Source organism: Salmo salar, chromosome ssa13 (genome assembly GCF_905237065.1).
Source record: "Salmo salar chromosome ssa13, Ssal_v3.1, whole genome shotgun sequence".
Lineage (NCBI taxonomy): Eukaryota > Metazoa > Chordata > Actinopteri > Salmoniformes > Salmonidae > Salmo > Salmo salar.
The window spans coordinates 61,499,834-61,516,243 of NC_059454.1; the positions used below are offsets into that span (position 1 = coordinate 61,499,834).

At 41.0% G+C, this 16,410-nt stretch overlaps 1 protein-coding gene across 1 annotated transcript in view; it reads right to left on the reverse strand.

Moving 5' to 3' along the window:
* LOC106567545 (protein Aster-B) overlaps positions 1-7,761 on the reverse strand; it is a 127,759-nt gene extending 119,998 nt beyond the window's left edge. The window contains exon 1 of the mRNA XM_045693456.1: positions 7,448-7,761. The gene's annotated coding sequence lies outside the window, so the exon portion shown is untranslated. The remainder of the gene's footprint in view (positions 1-7,447) is intronic.
* Between the last annotated feature and the right edge of the window lie 8,649 nt (positions 7,762-16,410).

The window sequence follows — 16,410 nt, forward strand, 5'->3', positions numbered from 1 at the left end:
GATGTCCCAGATGTGCTCAATTGGATTCAGGTCTGGGCCAGTCCATAGCATCAATGCCTTCCTCTTGCAGGAACTGCTGACACACGCCAGCCACATGAGGTCTAGCATTGTCTTGCATTACGAGGAACCCAGGGCCAACCGCACCAGCATATGGTCTCACAATGGGTCTGAGGATCTCATCTCGGTACCTAATGGCAGTCAGGCTACCTCTAGCGAGCACATGGAGGGCTGTGCGGCCCCCCAAAGAAATGCCACCCAACACCATGACTGACCCACCGCCAAACCGGTCATGCTGGAGGATGTTACAGGCAGCAGAATGTTCTCCACGGCGTCTCCAGACTCTGTCACGTCTGTCACGTGCTCAGTGTGAACCTGCTTTCATCTGTGAAGAGCACAGGCGCCAGTGGTGAATTTGCCAATCTTGGTGTTCTCTGGCAAATGCCAAACGTCCTGCACGGTGTTGTGCTGTAAGCACAACCCCCACCTGTGGACGTCGGGCCCTCATACCACCCTCATGGAGTCTTTTTCTGACCGTTTGAGCAGACACATGCGCATTTGTGGCCTGCTGGAGGTCATTTTGCAGGGCTCTGGAAGTCCTCCTCCTGCTCCTCCTTGCACAAAGGCGGAGGTAGCGGTCCTACTGTTGGGTTGTTGCCCTCCTACGGCCTCCTCCATGTCTCCTGATGTACTGGCCTGTCTCCTGGTAGCGCCTCCATGCTCTGGACACTACGCTGACAGACACAGCAAACCTTCTTGCCACAGCTCGCATTGATGTGCCATCCTGGATGAGCTGCACTACCTGAGCCACTTGTGTGGGTTGTAGACTCCGTCTCATGCTATCACTAGAGTGAAAGCATCGCCAGCATTCAAAAGTGACCAAAACATCAGCCAGGAAGCATTTCATTTCTGTATCCACTTTTCATACTAATCATGCCACTTGTGTTTAACATGAAAAGCACTGTTAAAAACTCCCTCTGTGTACAGCCTTTGATACACATTCCAGGTTACTTACAGATTCGGTATTGCTGTCATCACAGGATGTGGTGAAAACATAGTAATGGAATATTTGACTTCCAATTCGGTTAACATAACATGTTCTTAACTTTACTGTATTGTTCAGTAATGTACTCTACTTTACTGTCTAAACTTGTGAAACATAGACGTCTATGACTGGTTCAGATTTGGTCCGGTCCTTTGCCGATCCCAAAGCTTTTGCTTATTCCTAATTTTCAGGATGGAAAATGGTTGAAAAATGTATATATTCCTTAATTTCTAAACATTTCTAAACGGTAAAACAGATAGTCCTATGCATGAAAATACCCTAATTTAAAAGGTGAAATTCTGTACTGTCGCCTCATATGAAACATTTGATCTCAAATCCAAAATGCTGGAGTGTAGAGACAAATTAAGCGTTTTAGCTTCACTGTCCAAATAAAAACGTAGGGGAGTGTACATATCCCCAGCCCTACCTCTCAGCTGTATACCAGAACAGGTGGATGGGTGTCATAAGCGTCGTTGTATGTAGACCAAAACGCAGCGTGTATGTGAATGCTCATCTTCCTTTTATTGAAGAAAAACCAAACAAAACACTTACACAAAACAAACGACGAAAACAGTCCCGTAAGGTGCTCAGACTATACAAGGGAAACAACCACCCACAAACACAAGAGAAAATAAACCCACTTTAATATGGCCTCCAATTAGAAGCAACAACCAGCTGCCTCTAATTGGAGGTCATTCCCAAAACTAACATAGATATAGAAAAACTAGAAAACCCACATAGAAATAGAAAACATAGAAGATAAACCAAAACCCCAAAACACACAAAAAAAACACCCCCTGCCATGCCCTGACCACACTACAATAACAAACTACCCCTTTTACTGGTCAGGACGTGACACTGGGCTGCCATTTTCCTAAAAAATGAATCCCAGAATGTAGTTTTAAGACAATATATGAATTAAAAATATATTTACAGTATAATACAAATCTTCACTTTGTCAATAGCTTTAAATGTTTCTGCTACAGCAACAGTATGGCCTTCTTTAATGCTTTAATCCATAAAAGAGTAACTGAAAAAGGTATAACAACCTCTGTGCGATAAATCAATTATTTCAAAGTCATTTCAAATAAAGCCCAGCGCACAAAGAGACATAGGCTTATGTGTGAGAAATACCATCAAAACAGATCAATGGGATTGCAGCCCAAATTAGAGGCCGATTAATTAGGGCCGATTTCAAGTTTTCATAACAATCGATAATCGGCATTTTTGGACGCCGATTACATTGCACTCCACGAGGACACTGCGTGGCAGGCTGACTACCTGTTATGTGAGTGCAGCAAGGAGCCAAGGTAAGTTGCTAGCTAGCATAAAACAATCAATCTTAACATAATCACTAGTTAACTACACATGGTTGATGATATTACTAGTTTAACTAGCTTGTCCTGCGTTGCATATAATTAATGCCGTGCATGTTAATTTATCATCGAATCACAGCCTACTTTGCCAAACGGGTGATGATTTAACAAGCGCTTTCGCGAAAAAGCACTGTCGTTGCACCAATGTACCTAACCATAAACATCAATGCCTTTCTTAAAATCAATACACCAGTATATATTTTTTTAACATGCATATTTAGTTCATGTTAGCAGGCAATATTAACTAGATTGTGTCACTTCTCTTGCGTTCTGTGCAAGCAGAGTCAGGGTATATGCAGCAGTTTGGGCCGCCTGGCTCGTTGCGAACTGTGTGAAGACCATTTCTTCCTAACAAAGACCGTAATTAATTTGCCAGAATGTTACATAATTATGACATAACATTGAAGGCTGTGCAATGTAACAGCAATATTTAGACTTAGGAATGCCACCCATTCGATAAAATACAGAACGGTTCCGTATTTCACTGAAAGAATAAACATTTTGTTTTCGAAATGATAGTTTCCGGATTTGACCATATTAATGAGCTAAGGCTCGAATTTCTGTGGGTTTATTATATTATAATTAAGTCTATGATTTGATATTTGATAGAGCGGTCCGACTGAGCGGTGGTAGGCAGCAGCAGGCTTGTAAGCATTCATTCAAACAGCACTTTCCTGCGTTTGCAATGCTTGAAGCACAGCACTGTTTATGACTTCAAGCCTATCAACTCCCGAGATTAGGCTGGCAATACTATAGCGCCTATAAGAACATTCAATAGTCAAAGGTAAATGAAATACAAATGGTATAGAGAGAAATAGTCATATAATTCCTATAATTACTACAACCTAAAACTTCTTAACTGGGAATATTGAAGACCCACGTTAAAAGGAACCACCAGCTTTCACATGTTCTCATGTTCTGGGCAAGGAACTTAAACGTTAGCTTTTTTACATGGTACATATTGCACTTTTACTTTCTTCTCCAACACTTTGTTTTTGCATTATTTAAACCTGTTTCATTATTTATTTGAGACTAAATTGATTTTATTTATGTATTAAGTTAAAATTAAAGTGTTCATTCAGTATTGTTGTAACTGTCATTATTACAAATATATATATATATATATATATATATATATATATATAAAAAATCGGACGATTAATCGATATTGGCTTTTTTTGGTCCTCCAATAATCAGTATCGGCGTTGAAAAATCATGTTCAGTCGACCTCTAGCCCAAATGGCATCCTAATACCTTTACGATGCCATTTGGGACGCATCCTGAGACTGGCCGCACAATGGCCATCTAACGAGGCGAAGAAAAAAAGCACCTGGTAGTGTTTATACAGTCCTGCTGAAGTTATTCAAGTCATGCAGGCTGAATAAGGAACCTTTCTGCCCTGATCTGTGGAGCTGTAGGTCAAGTTCAAATGTGTGACTTGGAACCACAGAGCAGTCAAACCAAACAACAACCTCTGCTTTTTAATCTCTGTCGACGAACACATTTGGCGTGATATCTGTAGCCCAGGTAGTTAGCCTACCCCTATCAATCTCACAACACTGTAGAGCAGACAACAAATCTCTCTCTCGCTATTTCTCTCTCGTCAAAAACGTGATTTTCCTTTATGTACCTAGTCAATCTATCTCATGGAAAGAGCAGGTTTTCCATGAGATAGACTGACCAGGTAAATCCAGGTGAAAGCTATGATCTCTTATTGATGTCACTTATTAAATCCACTTCAATCATTGTAGATGAAGGGGAGGAGACAGGTTAAAGAAGGATTTTTAAGCCTTGAGACAATTGAGACATGGACTGTGTATGTGTGCCATTCAGTTGGTGAATGGGCAAGACAAAAGATGTAAGTGCCTTTAACGGGTTATAGTAGTAAGTGCCATGCGCACCGGTTTGAGTGTGTCAAGAACTGCAACACTGCTGGGTTTTTCACTCTCAACAGTTTCCTGTGTGTATCAAGAATGGTCCACCACCCAAAGGACATCCAGCAAACTTGACACAACTGTGGGAAGCATTGGAGTCAACATGGGCCAGCGTCCCCGTGAAACGCTTTCGACACCTTGTAGAGTCCATGCCCCGACGAATTGAGGCTGTTCTGAGGGCAAAAGTGGTTCAACTCAATTTTAGGACGGTGTTCCGAATGTTTTGTATACTGAGTGTATATTTCCACACTATGAGGTTGGAATAATACTGTGAAATTGTGAGAATTATGATAATGCCCTTTTAGTGTAAAAGGGTTTGAAAAGACCGCCTGAAATGTCTGCCTGTTCTGGTGGGATGGAGTTTTGGCCTGGTGATATCATCAGTTTTCCCCTTCCCACTCAGATCACTCCCAGACAGTCCTACCAAAATTCTTGATTGAGAAATGTATCTTTGCTAAGGAGCAATTTTTTTTTTTTACCATTTAAATTGAAAACAATCACAGTAAGGTACTTAATTGTTACCCAGAAATGATTTGATATTGAGATAAAATCAGCTGTACTGAACCCTTAACCTGTGCATATACAGTACACTTTAGTGTTTGCTTACGACACAAATAAGCTCTTTCAGGTGACAGACAAGGATGTAAGCCTTTATTGAGAAGGTTTGCTTGAGGCTCACATCACATGGGCCGTGAAGCAGAGGGAAGTGTGGTAGGGGCCTCATTCTGTGACCAGGTGAAATCTAGCTAGATAGTGCAGTAGGCCTAGGTTGTCTCTCCACAATCCATCTGTACAGAGTAATAATTCCAAAATCAATGTTTGATGGTCAATTAATCTTCTGTGAGTGGAGGAGGGACATTTGTCAAATGAAAAATGTTGTGTCTGGTTCATCGAGAGAAATAGTATACAACTTCAGCTACTACGAAGGCTTTCGGAAACTCACCCCAGGCACCGTATGTATCAAGTGTCTCAGAGTAGGATCAATTTAGCCTTTAAATTTCACAATGAATAAGGTTACATGGACAGGGTGGACCTGATCCTAGACCAGCACTCCTACGCCGAGACGCTATTATGAATGGGGCCAGGTCTATTTGTCTGTCAGCACCTCATATTAGAAAGTCCACTGCCTGACTCCATCTCCTACCTCACATGGTCTCAGGTAACTGGCTACACAGGAGAGGCCTGTTCCCAGCTCACCTCGGAGACCCCCGGCTTCACAAGATGGCTGCAGATACAATGCCACTACAGTCCTGCTCAACTGATACATCAACGGAATCTTCAATGATATGTATCAACCGTTAACACGAGGCAAAGACAAACTACATCAGTTTGACAAAAAAGTAAACTTTGATTGTTCAAAGTTGAACTTAAACCTTGTCTCTGAGTCATAAACAGAAAGATGGTACTCGGTCAAGGTCCTAAAATCAAATGTTTAGGGACAGTGAAAAGGAAAAGTCCTGTGGTCTGAGGAAACCCTATTAAAAAAAAAACATACTTTTAGGGAAACCTAAACCATTCTTCATTTTCAAAGCGGTGCCTGACAGGAAAGAATCCCTGTTAAATCTTACTAAGAATGATAAGGTTCCATTTACACAAAGTCATAATGAAAGTGAAATGAATTGGTCTCTAACAGAAAGAAAGAGAACAAAGGTGATAATAACTTGAACTCAATAGTAGGTTAAAGAAATATAGAGGGTCTACAGTTGCCTATAGGGTTATGAGGCATAGAATCATAGTTAGTCTGGGACATGACAAGAAATGCAACATTATCAGAGATCATCAGAAGACACACTGTGAGAAAATAAGGGTCGGACCTTTTACTTCCTGTCAATGTGCACATTTTCCCGTCAAAGGAAGAGCAAAGCACCAACAACAGCAAAGTCAGCAGAAAAGAGCCTGCCATTGTGCCATAAAACATGCATAGATGGTCATGGTGTGTAAATCAAACTGTCATAAAATGTCCAAAGCCAACTTCATTTGGCAAAATGAGTGTTGGTGTTATTTTAGGGATTGTAGAAGTTACATAGTCTAACATCCTAAACTTAACCATAGCTGAGTCCCTGTTCAAAATGTTACCAGGTGACACACTTTCTTCTTGACAATGCCAAGAATGTGTAAGGTGTTCCATCTCACATTGTTATACTGTAGCTATAAGCATTGCCAATTTCCTTAGGAATTAAAGTCTTAACCCTTTAACGGTCTCTTCTTGAAAAACACATACATTCCTATTACTAACATCTCAAATAAGTACTTCCAATTACTTTAGGCCTGCTTAGATGGCTTTCATAGGTAGGAAAGTGTTGTTAAATAAGGACTGATTATGGTAATTATGTATGTCCAAACATGAATATTTAATAACATTTCAAAGTCTGAATATTGATTAATTGACCCCATGGGTCATGAAATGTGGTTTAATTAAACAATATATGTTGCCTACCATAGTGTGCTGTCAATAAAAATGTTCACCTAAATAAGTATTCTTAGTAAAAAATAAATGTACCCTATTCTTACACCCAATGTCCAACAGTTGCATTTTGTTTTGCCAGATGTCCACCCAGCATTTTCCATACTTGAGCTTAAAACTACCTAGTTGGAGTCTGTGTGTGAAGTTCAGTTTGTACCACTGCACTGTAAAGCAACGCATGAGTTGAAAATACTGAACTCATATGGTACAGAGAATGCACCACAGCCTAGTTCCGCATCCCCTGAGAAGCGTTGAGGACTGCTCCATTGACAATAAATGACTTCCGCTGGAACACTGGGTTTGATGCATCTGGTGGACATGAAGTGGTATCAACTGCCTGGTTGAGCCTATTCTTCCTTATTAGCCTTTTTACATTTTAACTATTTATTTTCATACGTTTAAAGGTTTAATGTACAAATATGACCACTCAATATCACACTATACCACAGTTTAATGCAAGGAAAGTAATACTACTGGACAAAGTATGTCAAATAAATGAGTTACTATGTGGAGAAAAGCTTCACCAGTTCCCACGGTACGACATAGGCTACAATCTAAAAACGGCAAACTTTCTCAAAACACCAACATGTCATGTGCTGGCAAACAATTAGCCTGCTATCCGCGTTCCTACCTTTTCAGACCCAGGCATGGACTCGGCTGTCAAATTCCACCTTCAAAACTTTGTCACAGCCATAATCTGCTATGGCTTTAACATTTCCTTTCGTTTGTGTCCACGCACAGCCTTGAGGGGAAGTGTGGACAAATTAAACGTAGGTTGTATCAATCACAGGTGAACGCATATACTATAAACTATTTATTAAACGTTGTATATTAGAAATAAACGATAATAAGTGATTTATCCTTTTATCAACGATATTCCCTGCATTTTCGGCATTAGAACCTCATACATTTCCAGTGTTAACGCATTAGATTGGCATGCGCTCCACGCAATCAGAATTGCCTTTCGCTTTCAAACGGGGCCTCTCGAGATCCGAGTTAACTTAACGTAGCAGGCTTAAAAGAAAGTTCCGAGTAGGCTACTGCTTTTCGGAAGGGGGTTTGTGTGGTGTCTGTCCCATGTGGCATTTGGTGCCACAACCGGAGAGAAAGTGCCACTGACAAGCAAGCATGTGACAGCAAATGACGCAAATGCAGTTATCAATTTGATTATTCATGGTCTCATTGGCTACTTATTCACAGCTCAGAGATACTTTTCGGTAACCTACTATAGATGTTAATTCAAATCCACCTTTTCAGAGCATAATACCTTCTCCTTACTAATCACGCCATCCCAAATGGCCTGAAATAGAAGCAGTCGAAATAATGAAGACCTTTTGAAACACACACAGCCTACAAACAATACAAAGCCATTACTGAAAATGGTCTGAATGTATTCATCATAGCCTATTAAGCCCGTGCTTCATAGTGTATGAAGATAATCAGTTTCACATGGTGATAGAAAGTAGTCAGATTATTTAATTTAGCATCTTCCAAACAGTAATAGCATACAGTAGCAGCTGTGTATAGTTGCTCTTTCACTATTGTCCCGCCATTGTCTTTCATCTATATTTTTAGCATTTGCTTTATGGCTAAAATAAGGCTGAAATAAACTCATTGTAACATGGCCTAGAGCCAGACAATCACTGGCCACATTAAGAGGTTGGGACTGACAAAGTATTTGGTTAGTTACATGACTTAGGGGTGAAATACTTTTGCATCCTAAACGGCACTCTATTTCTTATGAACCCTATGGGCCCTGGTTAAGAGTAGTGCAAAGGGAATAGGGTGCCATTTTGGAGAAATCCACAAATATATATCTTTTTAACCTTCCTCACCACACTGCAGCTTGGCAATGGCACAATACGTTGTGACGTCATCCGGATAGCCTTTAGTGTCGAGCTTCGTCTTTTAAAAGTTTGACCCCAAAAAATGATGAAAATAAATAGTGAATTGGCTGTGTAAGTGAGGAAACTCCAGTTGATAGAACTGTACCACGCTCTCAGATAAGCTCAGATAAGCTGTACGTTTTCCACCCCACAGTGATTGAAGTGAAAGAGATGTTAGGCCATAAGGTAGTAGCTGAAACTGTTTCATACCAATACTGACAAGGATTGAGGGAAATGGATACAACAGACATGTTGGGTTATGCTACAATATCATATGAATCAATCCTGATGCACCTAAAATGTCAACAATAATATCTCCATGTACCACCAAAAGGTGCACTACGTCATATTCTGTACAGTCATGGCCAAAAGTTTTGAGAATGACACAAATATTTATTTTCACTAAGTCTGCTGCCTCAGTTTGTATGATGGCAATTTGCATATACTCCAGAATGTTATGAAGAGTCATCAGATGAAATGCAATTAATTGCAAAGTCCCTCTTTGCCATGCAAATGAACTGAATCTCCAAAAAACATTTCCATTGCATTTCAGCCCTGCCACAAAAGGACCAGCTGACATCATGTCAGTGATTCTCTCGTTAACACAGGTGTGAGTGTTGACGAGGACAAGGCTGGAGATCACTCTGTCATGCTGATTGAGTCGAATAACAGACTGGAAGCTTCAAAAGGAGGGTGGTGCTTAGAATCATTGTTCTTCCTCTGTCAAACATGGTTACCTGCAAGGAAACACGTGCCATCATCATTACTTTGCACAAAAAGGGCTTCACAGGCAAGGATATTGCTGCCAGTAAGATTGCACCTAAATCAACCATTTATCGGATCATCAAGAACTTCAAGGAGAGCGGTTAAATTGTTGTGAAGAAGGCTTCAGGGTGCCAAGAAAGTCCAGCAAGCGCCAGGACCGTCTCCTAAAGTTGATTCAGCTGCGGGATCGGGGCACCACCAGTACAGAGCTTGCTCAGGAATGGCAGCAGGCAGGTGTGAGTGCATCTGCACGCACAGTGAGGCAAAGACTTTTGGAGGATGGCCTGGTGTCAAGAAGGGCAGCAAAGAAGCCACTTCTCTCCAGGAAAAACATCAGGTACAGACTGATATTCTGCAAAAGGTACAGGGGTTGGACTGATGAGGACTGGGGTAAAGTCATTTTCTCTGATGAATCCCCTTTCTGATTGTTTGGGGCATCTGGAAAAAAGCTTGTCCGGAGAAGACAAGGTGAGCGCTACCATCAGTCCTGTGTCATGCCAACAGTAAAGCATCCTGAGACCATTCATGTGTGGGGTTGCTTCTCAGCCAAGGGAGTGGGCTCACTCACAATTTTGCCTAAGAACACAGCCATGAATAAGGAATGGTACCAACACATCCTCCAAGAGCAACTTCTCCCAACCATCCAGGAACAGTTTGGTGATGAACAATGCCTTTTCCAGCATGATGGAGCACCTTGCCACAAGGCAAAAGTGATAACTAAGTGGCTCGAGGAACAAAACATCAATATTTTGGGTCCATGGCCAGGAAACTCCCCAGACCTTAATCCCATTGAGAACTTGTTGTCAATCCTCAAGAGGCAAGTGGACAAACAAACAAACCCACAAATTCTGACAAACTCCAAGCATTGATTATACAAGAATGGGCTGCCATCAGTCAGGATGTGGCCCAGAAGTTAATTGACACCATGCCAGGGCGGATTGCAGAGGTCTTGAAAAAGAAGGGTCAACACTGCAAATATTGACTCTTTGCATCAACTTCATGTAATTGTCAATAAAAGCCTTTGACACTTATGAAATGCTTGTAATTATATTTCAGTATTCCATAGCGACATCTGACAAACATATCTAAAGACACTGAGGCAGCAGACTTCGTGAAAATTAATATTTGTGTCATTCTCAAAACTTTTGGCCACGACTGTACAATGCATACCACCTAAAAATGTCTGTGTTCCAAATGCATTGGTTCGGTCCAATCCCTGCTTTAGTATGACATCTTTCATCCACAATCAGACCCTGTTTCATGTCAAGATGAGTGACCAACCACATCTCCTCAGCAGTGCGGATGCATCCTGTCTTAACCTTCACTTCAGACACCTCCCTCAGTCGTCTGGCCCTCGGCTGATGTATTACGCAACGCCCATACATAAATGGATCATCGTGTGGAATATTTGCCTTGAATGTGCATTTGTCCTCTCAGCCCACAATGCAGTGCACTACATCCAGCCCAGTGCCCACTGACTATACATTACCATCCCTTTAACAAGTACAGAAGCCTCTGATCAATAGTTAATTGTTATTCTAAGGACATTTAAGATCATCTGTAATCAGGGACACAGGAGAGGAGTGTTTCTTTGGTTATGGTTGTATATCACGAGGTGCTATTTGATCCAGGGGATGAAATACTATAGAACAAAAATACGTTGATGCTGTATAGTAAACAATGACGAAAAAGCCTTTGCGCTAAAAAACTTTCAGAAGTAATCAAGGCACTCATGTCATGGAACATTTTTAAAAAGCCTTTATTGTTTACGGCTTATGCACAGCAAGACTTAAAAAAACGCAATGACGCCCTGCGTCTACAACAGCCTTCATCGGCACCCTGGTGAAGGCTGTTGTAGCCGCAATGAGTCAGTGCGTTTTTTAATTCTTGCTATGTATTTATAAGTGACCCCAACTCTCTCTGCAAGACATGAAATAACTTAAATCATTTGAATAGTATTCATTTTGCAGCAATGCTTTGATTAATTTGTTGTGTAAACAATGTCTTTCAATGTGCCTTTTTGTCTTTGGATCATAGCTCGGTTACAGACGACACTTTCCATCTCCCTTCGCAGCTGCGTTCAGAGTTCAGAGCATTTCATTATTTTGTTCATAATGACTCATGGTCAACATCATTTGTCCAAATGTCAACTGCCTCTTACGAAGACATTATTAATTAATTCGGCAGAAATGTCATTTTCATTTAAAAGCCTCTCCACTTGATCTTTTGAGGGGTTTAAAATCAGCAGACTTTGTTCTTGGGTGTTTGAAGATATGCAAAGGGGACGTTGCCCTAGATAAAAGCCTCAAACCCCCCACAAGGACGTCGATCTGACATGCAGTGCACAAAGCACACTCTAATATCGGCCCTCTAATTTCCATCAGTACCACCGAAGACTAAATTCCCTTCAGGATGTATAAATCCAATAGGGAAAGAAAACACCTGCCTCCCATATGGTACCCTATTTCCTACATTGTCCATGTCAAAATTAGTGGACTAAGATAAAGTAATGCAGTCAAACAGACATATTTATGTTTAAGCACTGCCTTCGTTGCCGCTGACATATGTATTATGGGCCCTTTGGCTCTGTAAAATACATCACAATAAAACTCTGCCAACAGACCACTCTCTCTCTGTCTGTGCCTGGAATACACCTAAACAAAGCCACTGTAACATGCACGCTTGAGTAATGTATTATTACATTTTTTTTACCTTTATTTAGCTAGGCAAGTCAGTTCTTATTTACGGGTTAGGCCAAGCCCTAACCCGGACAATGTTGGGCCAATTGTGCGCCGCCCCATGGGACTCCCAATCACGGCTGGTTGTGATACAGCCTGGAATCAAACCAGGGTCTGTAGTGATGCCTCGAGTACTGAGGTGCAGTGCCTTAGACCGTTGTGCCACTCGGGAGCCTCAGTCCTATGGTGTATGTCTTGCAGGCTGGCTGCATTAACACACCCAGACAATGATCAACCATTCACCCGGGGCATATTTGTGGCCCAATGTGGCTCAGGTGGTAAGAGCATGGGTCAAGCGTTTCCCTCCTCAACAAACAAATGAATAATTGTAACTATGTTGAGGTTATACAGTGTTTGTTTACATTTGTTGTTTACAAACATTGGAGTAAAGAAAGCATTTTTTAATCCATATTCTTCAAGAATCAGTGGGTATATTTCATTAATGTGTAAATCCAAAAACGGATCGAGCAACTAAGGATTCTATCTTGACCCATTCTCTTACCACCTGGGCCACAAATATGCCCCAGGTGAATGGCTGATCATGACATTGTCTGTGTGTGTTAGTGCAGCCAACCTGCAAGAGATACATCATAGGATTGTATCATGACTGTGCAGATAAACTGTCATGACTGTTAACGACATGTCATGTTATGTTTATTACAGTGTTATGTAGCCATTATGACGCAGCGTTCAAGTGTAACCAACAGTTTTTTTTTCTTGAAACTTTTATCCAACCAAACATCAACACATCATCACCACTCTTAAGTCATTCACAATCTTTTCAAGCCTGACCATTTAGACTTTGCGTATTCCTTTAGTTACATGTTATGCAAAAATACAGTTGAGAGGCCTGGAGCAAATAATGCTTATTTTTAAGGAAACAAAAGGGGCACTGCGAACATACTCTTCTCACTGTCCAGTTATTTGCATTAATTAGCATTGCTCAGGCATCCAGAATTATGTCCCAAATGGCACCACATTCCCTAAATAGTTTACTACTTTTAACCAGAGCCTATAGGGCTCAGGTTAAAAGTAGTGCACTATGTAGGGAATAGGGTGCCAATTGAGACACAAAACAGGTATTTGGCACAGTGCTGCTGACAAGAGCAATGAGGTCAGTCATTAACATGCTTTCTATGTTGACCAGCCAACAGCCATACATCAATCCCTGAGAGGATTGGGCATCATTAATTAATCTGTTATATCAATAGCCTCTCATGGATGGGACAGCATTTTGCCAGCCCAGTTTTCCAACAGCTGTTTGAAGAGGTTCTCTCTACAATGTTTGGAGAGAATTTCACTGCACTATCTCCGCTGAGGAAGGATCCGTTTTTGGAGCTTAAGTCATATCGTGCTCAATATGATATGGTATGTACAGGGGTGTGTTCAGTGAGGTGATATGTTCCGACTGTCTTCTTAGGGCTAGGCCCCTTTTTTCTCCACTTCCTGCCTGAATGACCTGCCCAAAGTAAACTGCCTGTAGCTCAGGCCCTGAAGTCAGGATACGCACATAATTGGTACCATTGGAAAGAAAACACTTTGAAGTTTGCAGAAATGTTAAAATAATGTAGGAGAATATAACACAATAGATATGGTAGGAAAAAATCCAAAGAAAAACCAACCAGAATTTCTTTTGAGAGAGAGAGACCATCCTCTTAGAAATTCAAGAGAAAGGTCATATTGAAAATTAGCTCCCTGGACGCAATTCCTATGGCTTCCACAGAGTGTCAGCAGTATATGTTAAAGGTTTCAGGCTTGTAACTTCAAAAACAAATAAGAAATAACAGTTTTAGTAGAGGGACACAGTCGTGTTTGCGTGCGCCATGAAGACATTACGTACCTGCTAAAATCTTTTTCCTATTGAACATACTTCTTTCCGTAAGAAATATTATAGTTTGATTACATGTTAGGGTATCTGAGGAGTAAGTAGAAACATATTTTGACTTGTTGAAACAAAGTTTAGGGGTAGTTTTTTCTATAACGGATGGTCAGGGGGCCAGAACATAATTACAAATAATTTGTTGACTGCAAATTGACCGCAAGAAGTCCAAACAGATACAACATTTGACAAAATCATATATAATTTCAAACCGTGCTTACATTTGTATACGATCACATATACACTAACTCACAATTATGTGTGGGAATACTTTGCAACCGATTCCCAAAACTAAAATCACTTGGAGCTGATTTGCTGGTCTTTTTGCAGAGTTTTATGTCCAACAACAAATCAGCCACCGGTTGGGGAACCCTGACATGGAGAGACTATTTTTTAATGTCAGCATGATTAGACACTTATGCACAAGATAATTCTAATTGTTCAGTCGTTGAAGTATAGCAGCCTGCTTACAACCCATGTGGGTTTGATTCCTGAATTATAATACTGAAATTATAATTTAAGTAATTTAGCAGATGCTTTTATCCAAAGCAACATGCATAATTTTCTTAAAGGTGGTTCCAGCGGGAATCAAACCCATGACCATGGCATTGATAGCACAATGCTCTTACCACCTGAGCCACATTTGGCCACAAATATGCCCCAGATGGATGGTTGATCATGGCTGTGTCTGTGTGTCAGCGCAGCCAGAATACAAGAGATATATCACAGATCTGGCCAGTCTAGTCTGGCATCACCTGGACTGATCCCATCCCTACGGAATACATATTTGGAACTGTCATTCCTCCTCCTCAGACTTCACCCCTCCCCTAGTTATGTCTCAACAGTGCACTAGTCAAGCGTCACCCCTCCTCAACCGTCACCCCTCCCCTACTCAAGTTTCAATCCAGCATTAGTCAAGTCTGGGTGACTAACGCAGGGTTGAGACATGACTAGGGGAGGTCTCAGGAGGAGGAATGACAAAGTTCCTAATATGTATTCCGTAAAAAGGGTCAACCCAGGTGACGCCAGACTAGACTGGCCAGACCAAAGTTCCTAATATATTTCCCGTACATCTCCAGACTGCACGCTTAGCTGCACCGTTAGGGACCTGCTGTGCAGACAACCTTCCTTGAGGGCAAATAGGCTATTTTGGAGAGTATTCTGCTATGTTACATTGCAAAAGCAATGCTCTCAGAGCATGAAGCGTTTGCTAGCTAGCTAGGGTAGTGTACGGTATGCATGATTTGTTACAATGCTAAAGCAATGCCTCCAGAGCCCAACACGCATGCTAGTATAAGGGTGATTTAATCTGTTCTGGCAAGGTTTGTATCTGGGAGATATTTGAGGCAAACTGAGGCCCCTGTTTTTGGCTGTACGGTACATAGGCTAAATAACCTATGTGCCTCCTTGGACGTAACATCATATTAATCTAACGTAAAGATCTGTATATCAGCAGGTTTAGCTTGGTGCTTTTGGAATCATAGGATTACCATTAACATAAGGGATATGATTCAAGTGATTATTGTGGGTATACACTATGAGTATGTTACAGTATGTTCCCCACACGCCATTGATAAGAGCCTAGGTGTCAAAACGAATGCAATGGGATGTGGGAGTGAAATGATATTGTTATTACCTTATTATTAATTGGCTCAGCATCCACTCTTATCAAGGAGGACTTAAAAGGCTATAAATCTCACACATTAAATACCAAAGAATTTTTATAGCCGATATTGTCTGTTATTTTTCATTGGCAAGCCGTGCACCGTTATTTAGGATTTGCAACTGTACATCTTGCTATAAAAGAGGTAGAATGGTGTTTTCAAAATGAGGGTCTTTCAAGCCCTCAGCCCCGACCGATTCTTCCCAAACTATTTTGGGGGAAAGAATAGTCGGTGATTAATTGTGTTTAGGCAAAGGATGAAGGCTGAAAACGCAAAGAAATTCATGAATTAACTAATGCAAACGAGGTGTTCTGCCTTACATAATGAAAAATCGTTAAAGCTGTGACCAGATATTCATAATTATACTACACAAAAACATTGTCTAAGGGTTGAGACGAAGTTATGAGAAAGAGTACATACTAAAGGGAACAATTGGTTTCCCTCATCATTGCTGGCGGTTTGCAGACCTCAAACATGATGAACACGCATTCCCAATCAGCAAAGTAACTTTGCTACTCACGAAATACAGAATGAGTTTTTTTTTTTAAGTGCTGACAAAAAGCCCTATGTACAGTACATATGTACACTGTATGGACAGTATGTACAGTAGAGTTGGGCCTACTTGTTTCAATGGCAGAGAATTCAGACGAGAAAGGCCATAA